General features: G+C 39.6%; 1 long non-coding RNA gene across 1 annotated transcript; it reads left to right on the top strand.

Moving 5' to 3' along the window:
• Window positions 1–9907: 9907 nt before the first annotated feature.
• On the top strand, window positions 9908–10463 carry LOC120438723. Its single transcript, XR_005612082.1, has 2 exons — window positions 9908–9995; window positions 10133–10463. It is a non-coding gene; the product is annotated as an uncharacterized LOC120438723 (long non-coding RNA).
• The last annotated feature ends 690 nt before the right edge of the window (window positions 10464–11153 follow it).

The raw sequence follows: 11153 nt of genomic DNA on the forward strand, positions 1-11153 counted from the left end.
CTTTCATGAAAAGGCAAATAACCAAACCACATGCGCATCTAAAAGATATAGATATTGAAACACTGATCCAACATATCCTTTATTGGCCGGTCATTTGATCTCACACGTTTACCTGAATGGGGCTCCTGGTTTTAATATATACTTTTTTATACTTTTGAGGAAATGACCACATTAATATTATTTTGTGTAAAACACTCATGTAACAGGACATTTTTTCATTACTATATGTATTTATTTACAGTTTCTTTAAAAGGATAGAAAATCCATGTAACAGGGATTCATTTTATGTTAGAAAGCAGTGAGGGCGGAACTTTGGTGGTTGTTTCGGGGTTTCGAGGTGCAGTAAGTGGAGCCCACCTTCCGTTGTGAATTGGAAAAACTGAACCAGTTAAAGAGAGTATATTTCACTGAGGTTGTGAAATAAGTAAATGTAATTGATGTGAACGAGGAAACAGCTGAATAGTATATTAAAAGCTCATGTTTAGTGTTTATATAGCATTTATTTGTGTGAAATAAATCAGACTCAGACACGTACTGGAGGAAAGCAGAGATGCATTGAGTCTTCCTAACTCCGCTCTATACCTGCTTTTACAGGTAGCATATTTGTCATTGTGGTCTTCATTCTTGGGACCCACAACATCTCAACCAAGTACTGTAGGTTTTCTTGTATTTTAGTAGTGTTTCACCAGTGTTGGGCAAATTACTTTGACAAAGTAATTAATTATAGTTACTAGTTACTTTTTCAAAAGAGTAACTGAGTTAGTAACTGAGTTACAATATTCTAAAAGTCATTAATTATTGAAAATTAACGATTGTGTTACTTTAAAAGAAATGTTTAACCCTCTGGCGTCCAGGGTATAATTGGCCATTTTTGACTACTTTTGATTTTCCCTCCACATTTTACCTTTATCATTCTTTTCAGCACAACCTCATGTGTCTGAAATTTACAGTTATGTTTACATTTTGATATACTGTATTAACATAACTGATCTAAAATCAGACAAAAACATAAAATCCGAGTTAAAAAAAAATTGTAACAACCACAAACATGTTATTATTTGTGCCATTCTAAATATTTCTGTTCACTATAAAGGAGCACATCACAGACTGATCCATGCAGGTCTGACAGCAGCAGGTGTATCACTCCTGTTTTGTACTTGGAGACAGCAGTCGCCTCATTGTTCTGACACACAACGCAAAACTATACACAACACTACACACTAACTACACAAGACAACACATTAACTACACACCCCAAACACGCTAAACGTCACAAATTTCTCACATCTCAAAACTCGCTGTTTTTCTGCTGTCTTTCTCTCTCTCTTTCTCGCCATCACTCTTAAAACTTCCCCCTCTTCCTAAACAACCAAATGTCATGTCACCATATCATGTTTTGATTGGTCGACATGGTGCATTTTTCCACCAACACGAACAGCCTGTTTTGTTTTTTTGTTTTTTTTTTGTTTTTGCTCATAAGCAGAGAGCACTTGCTAGACAGTAAACGTGGCAAAACTATTCAGGAAAAAAGAGGCAGATATATTTTTTTATTATGACTCTGGTTTTACCTGGCCTATCAACACAATTTAAAAACTGGTATATATCACCTTATTGCTTTGCCATCTTGAAGTGGTCATGTCATTGGCTCACCACGACTACTTTATTGTTCCTCAGTCAAACAGCAGCACTCATGCGATTGTTTTGCCCCCTTAGCTCCAGGTGTAGTGCCAAAAAGTGATCGTGATTACCGTCTGCGGGCGCACGCGTAGCTGCTTAGCTGTAGCGTCCATATCACTTACATAGTCAGCTATTTGCGTACAACTGATATAAGATGCAGTAAACTGAACACAGCTTCAACCGTCTGTTTGTTGAAAAATAGTAACGTGACCGTACCACATTTTCTTGTTAGTAACGCCGTTGTAACAGTAGGAATAGTAATTAGTTAGTTTACTTCTTACTGAAAAAAGTATCGTTGTTATTCCTCATCACTGTGTGTCACACAGCAAATATCTTTGGGGGTTAATTGATAGTTGTTAGTTGATTCAAAACAATTTATTCTGTCAGCTCTTTGTGTGCATTATGGAAATTTTATCCACAAACACTGAATTACCAACAGCATTTAGATGCACATTAGCTCTGCAGGAGAAAAGTGCCCTTTTTAAATGTAGTAAAGACTTTCATGATCCATTAGTCTACTAGTTATCTTCTGGACTGATTGCTTTTCCATTAAATATCAGTAAGATATTTTAGCAGCTTACTGCAGTAATTTGAAAACATTCAATTTATTTTCTTGAACAGCAAATAAATCATTTAAATGCTCACAACAGATATTTGATTCAAAGCGCAAATGATTTTACTAAACATTATTAAAGGAGGAAACAAAGCAAACTTACCGTTTCTTATTACAGAGACACACAAACAACAAGCTCCACTCCACACCTAGACATTAAACACGGACACACAGGTGAGCTGCTTCCTGGAAGGAGGTGGGGCTCCACCTGAAGCAGAACAGGTGGGAGGGGCTCAGCAGGAGCAGCAGCCGAGTCCTTGAATAACATCCTTCCAGTTCCTGACAAACAGACTCTGATGTGAGAAGTGAAGCTTCCTTCTGGTATTCTTCCCCTGTTTCTTCCCATTTCCTCTGAATTCCTTCCATGGGACACAGGATGATTTTTTTTTTTACTTTCTTGCTTTATTTCCTTTTAATTCTGCCTTCTTCTTCTTCTCACAAACCAACATGTTTAGAAAACAGGAAACAGATACAGCTTCACTTCACAAAGCCTCCTCTGACCTCTCGTACAGACATGATCACATAAAGAAATCAAGTGATAGTTTTTTCTATTAGTCTGTTTATTTAGATAAATAGAAAGCACTTATTTGGGGTGAACACATTATTGTTGGCATCAGTGTGATTCACAGCAGTCAGAGAAAGCTCCACTCACACTGATCTTTGATTTCAGTGAATGTGGACATATTTAAACGTGATCAGGAGTACAAAGAAGAAGTATTTGTGGTTTAACTTCGTGTGGTTTTTTTTCCCCATGTTTTTGAAACAAGGTTACGATTCATTGGGGGACAACACCATGGCAACCTATGTTGCACACTGTGAATAAGCCGGAGTCAAAGCATGAGACCGTCCTCCTCACTCTGATGTCCTTCAGCTGTGTAAACATAAACAAACTGAAGTGACTTGTCAGTTTGTTTCTGCTACAGCTCCGACATCTGACTGTAAACACTGAAACCTGAAGTTCTAGTGTGAGGGTCTTTTTTTTTCTACCAAATATGATCATCATTTTCTCCAACTAAAATAAGTCATTATGTTAAAAGACTTCTGTAAATTATAAAAACTGGACAAATAAAATCAATCAGACTTTTTTTTATTGGATCCTATCTGAACAGACTACTGACTGTGTAGAAACACAATTTAATGTTAGTCTGACTACGGCTTTTGATCCTTCATCAGAATAAAGTTCACCTGGTTAACATAAAACCTTATTGTATCTGCCAGAGTGAAAAGACATCTAATACATCTAACACAGCCGCACCCTGACTGCTGACTTTGTTTGGAGCATAAATATTTATACTGCAAACATTCACAGTGAGTTTCTGTGTCCAGTCTATGGATCCAGTCACACTTTCTATGAAAGATAAAAAAGGATCTTATGGAGAACCTAATTCATTATTCATTTTTTTCTCGATAAGTAAGATGATCCATGACTAGCATGACCTGGATGACTGAGAAGCTCCAGTTTCAGTTTCTTTGTGAAGCCTCTGACGTCTAATCTCTGAAGCATTCACAACAGCTGCCATGCATCAAACAGCCCCTGAGACAGAAATAGAAACAAAGGTGAGTCCCTGTTTGAGAGTTCAGGTTGTGAACAAACTAAACACTGACTGTTTCTGCCTTTGGATTTTCTGTATTTCCATGTATATTTGCACATATCACTGACTCGCTGCATGCATTTCCCAGCAGAGTGGAAAGAAATGAGGGCTGGCTCCAGACTTTTGCACAGTACTTTAGGTTACCAACATTAACTCAGTCAGAGTGCACAGGAAAAGCTGCTAAGCACAATCTGACACTTCAAACTCTTTCTAATGTAAGAATGTGATGAAAGGTCAGAGGTGTGTGCTGATTCAAAGCAACGTGCTGCTGCTGCATCTCCACTGAGTTCATCTGTGATCTGAGAGGCTGGGCTGCAGTTAGTGAGCTAGACTGATGGACAAACACAGATGATAATGATGGACTATCTTTGTGAGCCTGTTGAACTAATGTGATGAAATCATAACTATATCTTGATTAAAGTCTAATATAAGCACAGTGCTGATGTCCTGGGCTGTTATATGCTGCAGACGTTATAAACTGTTATGTCTATATCAAGCTACATGCTTCCTAACCGCAGCATTTCATCTCGGCGAAAACTATCCCAGAGAAGTAAAGCAAGTGTGTAAGTTCATCCCTGAATGTTTGCATAGTATTTCCACATTAAGCTTAGCAACTGATATACTGAGCCACAGCTGGACGGCCATCGGAGTTCCATATTGAGGTGAAAAGTAAGCGATTTGTCCCATACTTCCGCTAGAATTAAAAAATAGACTCAAAGCTAGAGTTATTCTGTCTTTGCTGCACAGTTGCGTCTACTTCTCTCATTCACTCCCCCTTCCTCTTCTGTATTACTTCAAACATGAAACTGATCAATGATCAACTGATCGGCTTTTCTGCCACAAGTCCCGTCTTTCTTGTTTGTTTATCGCCCACTTTGTGCAAGAAAGAGGAGACCAGTGGATAAACAACAGCAGCATTTTTAAGTGTGATAAGCTGTTGTTAGAATGTATTTAATATTACTTTCTAGTATCAGCTGCTGTTTGCTGGAGCCACAGCTGTAAAAGCTGCTGGTCAAGATTAAACCAGGAGACTGTCAGACAGACCCACACTGAATAATCAGAGCTGAACAGGTGATGGAGAAACAGGTTTTCCTTTTAGGTGACATGAATGAGTTGAAGGGAAGTTATGAACTGTTTCTGAGAGACAAATAACACCAGGATCCTTTTCTGTGTAGCTGACAGCTGGTAACTGTGCAGGGGCGGATCTAGCAATGTTTTGTTGGGGGCCAGGTTGGGCATTAACAGGGAAAGGGGGGCACAAAGAAATATTTTTCTTTGTAATGTCATTTAAAAACTTTGAATAAATAATTATCGTACAACAAAAGTGGTCATCTGATTAAATGTATAGAAATCCATTATTGTATATAGTAACAAATAAGTCTAATATATACCCTAGTTGTCATGGTCCTGAGTCTGCCAACTCAGTGTTTTATGTCTCTTTATGCTTTTGTTTATTCTGATTATGTATTCCGTTATGATTTGCCATTTGTTAAGGTTTTGTTCTGTGCCTGCCTGCTCCCACTTCTCTGTGTTCCCTCCGTCTGTCCATGGTGTCATATTGTCTGCTTGTGAATCTGTCTGTTTAGTTCAGTGTCTTGTCTGGTTCTGTGTCTGTGAGTTTCCTGTTTTATTCTGAAGGTCTCTGTCTGATGTGAGTGTGTTCAGTTTACGTTTCCTCTGTCCCGTCAGCTCTGATTTCTCCCAGGTGTGTTGCCCTCCTGTCTCTCATCCCCTGATTACTGGTGTGTGTATTTAAGCCCTGTGTGTTCTCCTGCTTGTTGCCGGTTTGTCTGTGTTCCACGGTGTCATGTTCCTCATCTGCGTCTCTCTGCCTCTCTCCCTGTTTCTCAGGTTTCTTATTTAGTAGTGATGGGTAGATGAGGCCTCGTGAAGCATTTCAGCACATTCCCCAAACTGTATCGATACTGTGTCGACACAGTGTTGCTGTTTTGCTCCATACTGACACCTGCTGGACCTTAAATATCATTGCAGGCAACTTACTTGAGACTCACAACAGACACTGATTCAATGACCTAGTCATACTTGTACACTGTAAGGTATTGTACTTTCCATGGAATCATTTTATATCTTTTACATTTCAAATATTGTACACATCTATAAAATATATTGTGAATGACACTAAGTGAAAATTAAAATGAAAGTATTGTGAATGTAATATTACCCATTTGACTCAGAGTTTATTATAAAATTCTATTCAGAAAAATAAGTTTATCCAGTGTTTTTGCATTCAGTCTATTGCGTTTTTTTGACACCATTTCCCCAGCTTTGGAAAACTCACAGGGCACAGATGAAGCTGGGGTACACAAAAACTGTAAAGCCAGGTGGAAAAGGTTCTGATAAGATGTCTTCCTCATCCCCCAGTACGTTAAAGGATCCTCTGATCTTGGAATGTTTCTCTCCGACACTCTCCACAATACTAAGGGGTTGGCAGTCCCTTATAATAAAATTCAGGACTGCCTGGTCCAAAACAGTCTTCCTAGATGCTTGATTTCAAAATAATAAAACACATATTAATAAAAAAAAAAAAATGATGATAAAGCTGTTCAGTGTCAATATAGGCCGACCTGTGTTCATTCTCGGTGTGTTTGTCTCCTGATTTTCTTGTTTGGCTCTGTAATGCCTAAACACTGAGGAGGTGCTTTTGTTTGTGTAAGAAAGCGCCGCAGAACAGATGCGACATTTAACCTGCATAAAATGAAATAAATAATTTACACTGCAGGTCACATTGCTGTTTTTCCTATTCTGATAGATTACACTGAAACAAAGACAGACAAACTATTTGCAGTTAAAAGATCAAAATGATCCCACACAGCAGAAACATTTCTTTTTCTTTCGGGCTCCATTTTGTTATGGAGAGATGTGTATTTTTTTTTTTTAATCTTTGTGACAGTAATTTTGTGTTTTTTTGGTGGCGACTCATTCCGTTGACAGATGCGGATGCGGTACTTTTTAAACACAGTTTGGCGCGTTGGCAATGAGCGATACAGCAGCTGTATCGATCACGTGACTTTTTCTTAAAGCGACGCACGCACCGATACAGGCTTCGCTAGGTGAGCTTGATACATGCGTCGGTGCGTCACTATTATTTAGCTTTTTCCAGTTTAGGTTTCTTTAATTCCCTGTCTTCCCTCACTGCCTGTTTGCCACTACACCACCCTGTAAATAAACATCACTCTAATCATCAGTCATCGCCTGCATTTTGGGTCCTCCTTTCCTCCAAAACCACACGGCTCGCCTCGGCAGCCGTGACACTAGTAAGCTATAGTACTTTTTCCTTTGAGAAGATACCATCTGTGCAGTCTGCAATTCTGTTGAAGAAAAATGTTGAATCTATTTAATTATTCTTGAAAAATAATATAATTCTGTGCATTTGTTTTACACTTGCATTAAATTAAAGTTGATTACATCGATTAAGGGCGGGGGGCGGTTCCCTAATATTTTTGCTGGGAGTTTGCAACCCTATTAGTTAGGTAGTTAAGTACTCTTTAAAATACCAGAATAGGGAGGATGGTGTAGATTTAAATTTATTAGATTGATCAGTGTTGCTGAACTGTAAAATGTTTTGGGTGGAGTGTATGTTTTGCATACAGGTATAACAGAATAGCTTCAATCTCTTGTTTTTTAAAACTTGAGTGTGAACTTATACAAAATGCAACAAGATATTTATAAAAAAAACAGTTTTATTGATTACAAAATATCGGATTCATATCGGTATCGGCAGATATCCAAATTTATGATATCGGAATTGGTATCGGACATTAAAAACTGGAATCGTGCCATCTCTAGTTACTATAGGAACTCCTGTGAGGGGAGGGGCACACACTCATCTGCTGTCTGGGTCAGAAACAGACAGCAGCAAACCGGAATTAAGCTCAAAAACAAATTCTTCCCAAGAGAAAACTGTAGGTCTGCTGACAACAATTCTTTCACCATGAGTGGCAGGAACTTCCAGACGACAACATTAAATTTTCATGCCTGTAGAGTGTATTACAGTGACGTGGTGACGGTGTAAAGACACCCTCCGATGTTACCCTCCTGTTGTGAGACAGTGACAGCTGTCCAACAAACAAACAACATCTACAGTCACACATGTCAGAGTGACTGGACTCCAACAGGAAGAGCAATAAATAACACGTGACAGACACTCGAGGGTTTGATCTCCTACACAAATAGAATTAAGTAGAACCTGAAATCTGTTCTAATAGAAACTGTCTGAATCCTCTGTGGGGCTTTGTTTCATTCGAAAAACACCACAAATATGAATACTGCATAAATCCTGCACAGCATTTATATTAGAGTACAGTAGAAACATCACCTGTATATAAATGATGGGTGTCAAACATACGGCCTGGGGGCCAGAAGCGGTCACCTGTAAGTCTAATTTGTACCAGCTGTGAAAAAGATCTAGAAAACTTTACGTGAGGAGTGAAATTCATCTATATGTAAATGAAGTCTGTAAAATATCCACAGAAACACTTTTAAATGTGTTATTGTGTCATTATGTCCTGTAAGAAAACAAAGACAAGGGGATTTTAACAAGCTTTAAAGTGGAAAACTCACACGGTGCAGTACTCAGTGGAAACACAAGAGCAGGTGAGAGGGGGGCTCTACAGCAGGGACACAGCCCCCCTGTAGATCTGCCCCTGTTTGAAAAATGTAACAGTTGTAAAAAAAAAAGAAAAAAAAAAGGTCAAATGACTTTTAATTTTATGTTGTTTGCAACAAACACATGTTTTTTTAAAAAGTATAAAATAACCTTATTAATATATCCATATTGATACATGTAACAGTCAGTGAAACAGGCATGCACCATCTCCAGTCCTTCTAGTCTTAATAAAGAGATTTCTTCCATTAAACGTCCATATTTTGAAACATATTCTGTCATTGGCACAATTGTTATCCCTAAATATGTAAACAGACTGCAACACTTTGCTCTGTTCCTCCATCCGTTCACTCTTCACATGCTTTTATTAAATGTAATTGTCAGGCTCAGGAGAGACTCGGAGGCAGACCGTCACTAAAGTTCACAATTTATTTACACACAGACACCAGGTGCGAATCACAACAACGAGACTGTCTGAGCCAGGGCTCGAACCGGCAACCTTGCGGTTACAAGATGAACTGCCAACTCTTGAGCCACGATCTCCCCACAAGGCGTTTGGAAGGCTACCTTAAACAGGTGGGTTTTTAAATGTGATTTGAAGGATTGAATGGATTCCGATGCACTGACATCAATCGGCAGGCTATTCCAAAGCTTAGGTGCGGCAAAAGCAAAAGCACGATCCCCCCTAGTCTTCGATCTGAACATTAGGTGCACTAAGAGCCACTGGTTAGAGCAGGGGTCCCCAATCCCAGTCCACGAGGGCTGGTGTCTCTGCAGGTTTTAGATCTCACCCTGGGTCAACACACCTAAACACATGATTAGTTCATTACCAGGGGCCCGTTCTTCGTACCTCGCTAAGTAAGTTAGCTGGATTTGATTGTTGACGATTTCGCGTGATCTTGGATCGTTCGGTTCTCCGAAGCTCATCCGGGACTTGCTGTCATAGCAACAGATCCGTAAGCGTAAACCTGCTTGGGAGCAGGCTTACTTTATGTAAACAGGATTAGATCGCGGCCACTCAGGTATGTCCGCTTCATTTATAGGGCTTTGGAGTTGACGTCACGCCGCAGTGCATTGTGGGATCGCGGCGCCATGTCAGTAGGCTAGAAAGCAAAACAAGCGCACAGTATTGGAGTGTTGGAATCGGGACTGCCAGAACCATGCTCAAAATCAGCGCAAACGACAAAGGGCTGTATCACGACCGATTGCGCCCAAACGCCAAGAGACGGTACTTTGAAAAAAATTTGCGTGCATCGGTAATGTGGACCCGTATGAAATAAAGAAGCGGAGTGGAAACCCAGACGACCTACCGCCTTTGTCCTATCCCAATATCTTCGCATACCTTCTCTGTGGAGTCAGCGCATACACAGCAAACCAGTTTAACAATTATAAGTCCCTGGAGGCCGACATCCAATTCATGAACGGCTGGGTGCAAGATTTGTCCATCTTTATGCCTCCACGCTGCGAGTACGTTGTCGTTAAGACAAAGGTAAGTCGGTTTGAACTTGATAACTTTCTAAATAACTTCCTTGTTACAGTTTTTGATTTGCACGTACAGCCAACCCATCTATATTAGCCTTGGTTCATTACAGACCTTTTATTAAAAGTGGTTTTTGTGTGTTTCAGGTACTGCACTCACAACGACTGAATGAAACTGCACTCCAACCACTGTGACCTCGTTTGTGTGGACACAGAGAGACCTTGCTGTGATACGCATCTTCCCTGATGTGGATTTCTGGGAACCACGTTTAAAGCAAGCACAAGATTTCTTTCTTAAAGTGTGCCTTCCTGAACTTGTTGGGAAATACTTCTCCAAACAATGTGCTGCTCTAAATAGCCTGTAATGTTTCATTTTGTGGTTCAAGATTGATGCCAGCTGTGTGTTGCCATGTAAATAGTTTGGATTTCATTTTTATGTACTTGCTAAGTACATGTGAACAGATCAAGAATAAAAAAACAAAGATACTATTCTTTTCTGTTTTATTGAAACTACTTCACACAAAGTACAGTTATTTACAATGAACTACACATGCAACACAACATTCAATTTATGAATACTCAACAAGAGCAAGTTTCATTTGGCGCTGGTTTGACAACCACACATATTCACCAAAACACAACAAACCTTAACCATCTTATCAAGCAGTGTTGTGTTTTTTTCTGCTCTGCCCTGTTCATTGCACACACAATACTTCGTCTGCCCTTTAGCTTCCTTGATGCTGTCTGTCCGATCGCCACTGTCCACATTTGCAGCTGGTACCTCAACCTCACTTATCCAACACAACTGCTGTCCACTGCCTCCATGACATGGTGATTTTGTTGTTGGTCTTCATCGATCACTTCTGCACGGGGCACACCTTCAGACTCTGCAGCTGCATAACAAAAGCCTGTAAGATAAAATTAGTGCATACACATCAGGTAAATGTACACCAATATTCCAATGACAGGTGTGTGATTCATCTGGAAGTTATGTGCGGATTAGTGTACAGTGATAGGAATTTAGTATGTTTTTAGAGGCCCATGTGCAGTGTTGGTGCCCAGTCTGGATTTGTTACATCCATTTCATATGCTGGTTTGCCTGCAATAATGCTAAATCATAAGCTACTCAGTCGACATGATGACATGACGTGGTTCTGCAGCATCACAC

Source organism: Oreochromis aureus, linkage group 3 (genome assembly GCF_013358895.1).
Source record: "Oreochromis aureus strain Israel breed Guangdong linkage group 3, ZZ_aureus, whole genome shotgun sequence".
Taxonomy (NCBI): domain Eukaryota; kingdom Metazoa; phylum Chordata; class Actinopteri; order Cichliformes; family Cichlidae; genus Oreochromis; species Oreochromis aureus.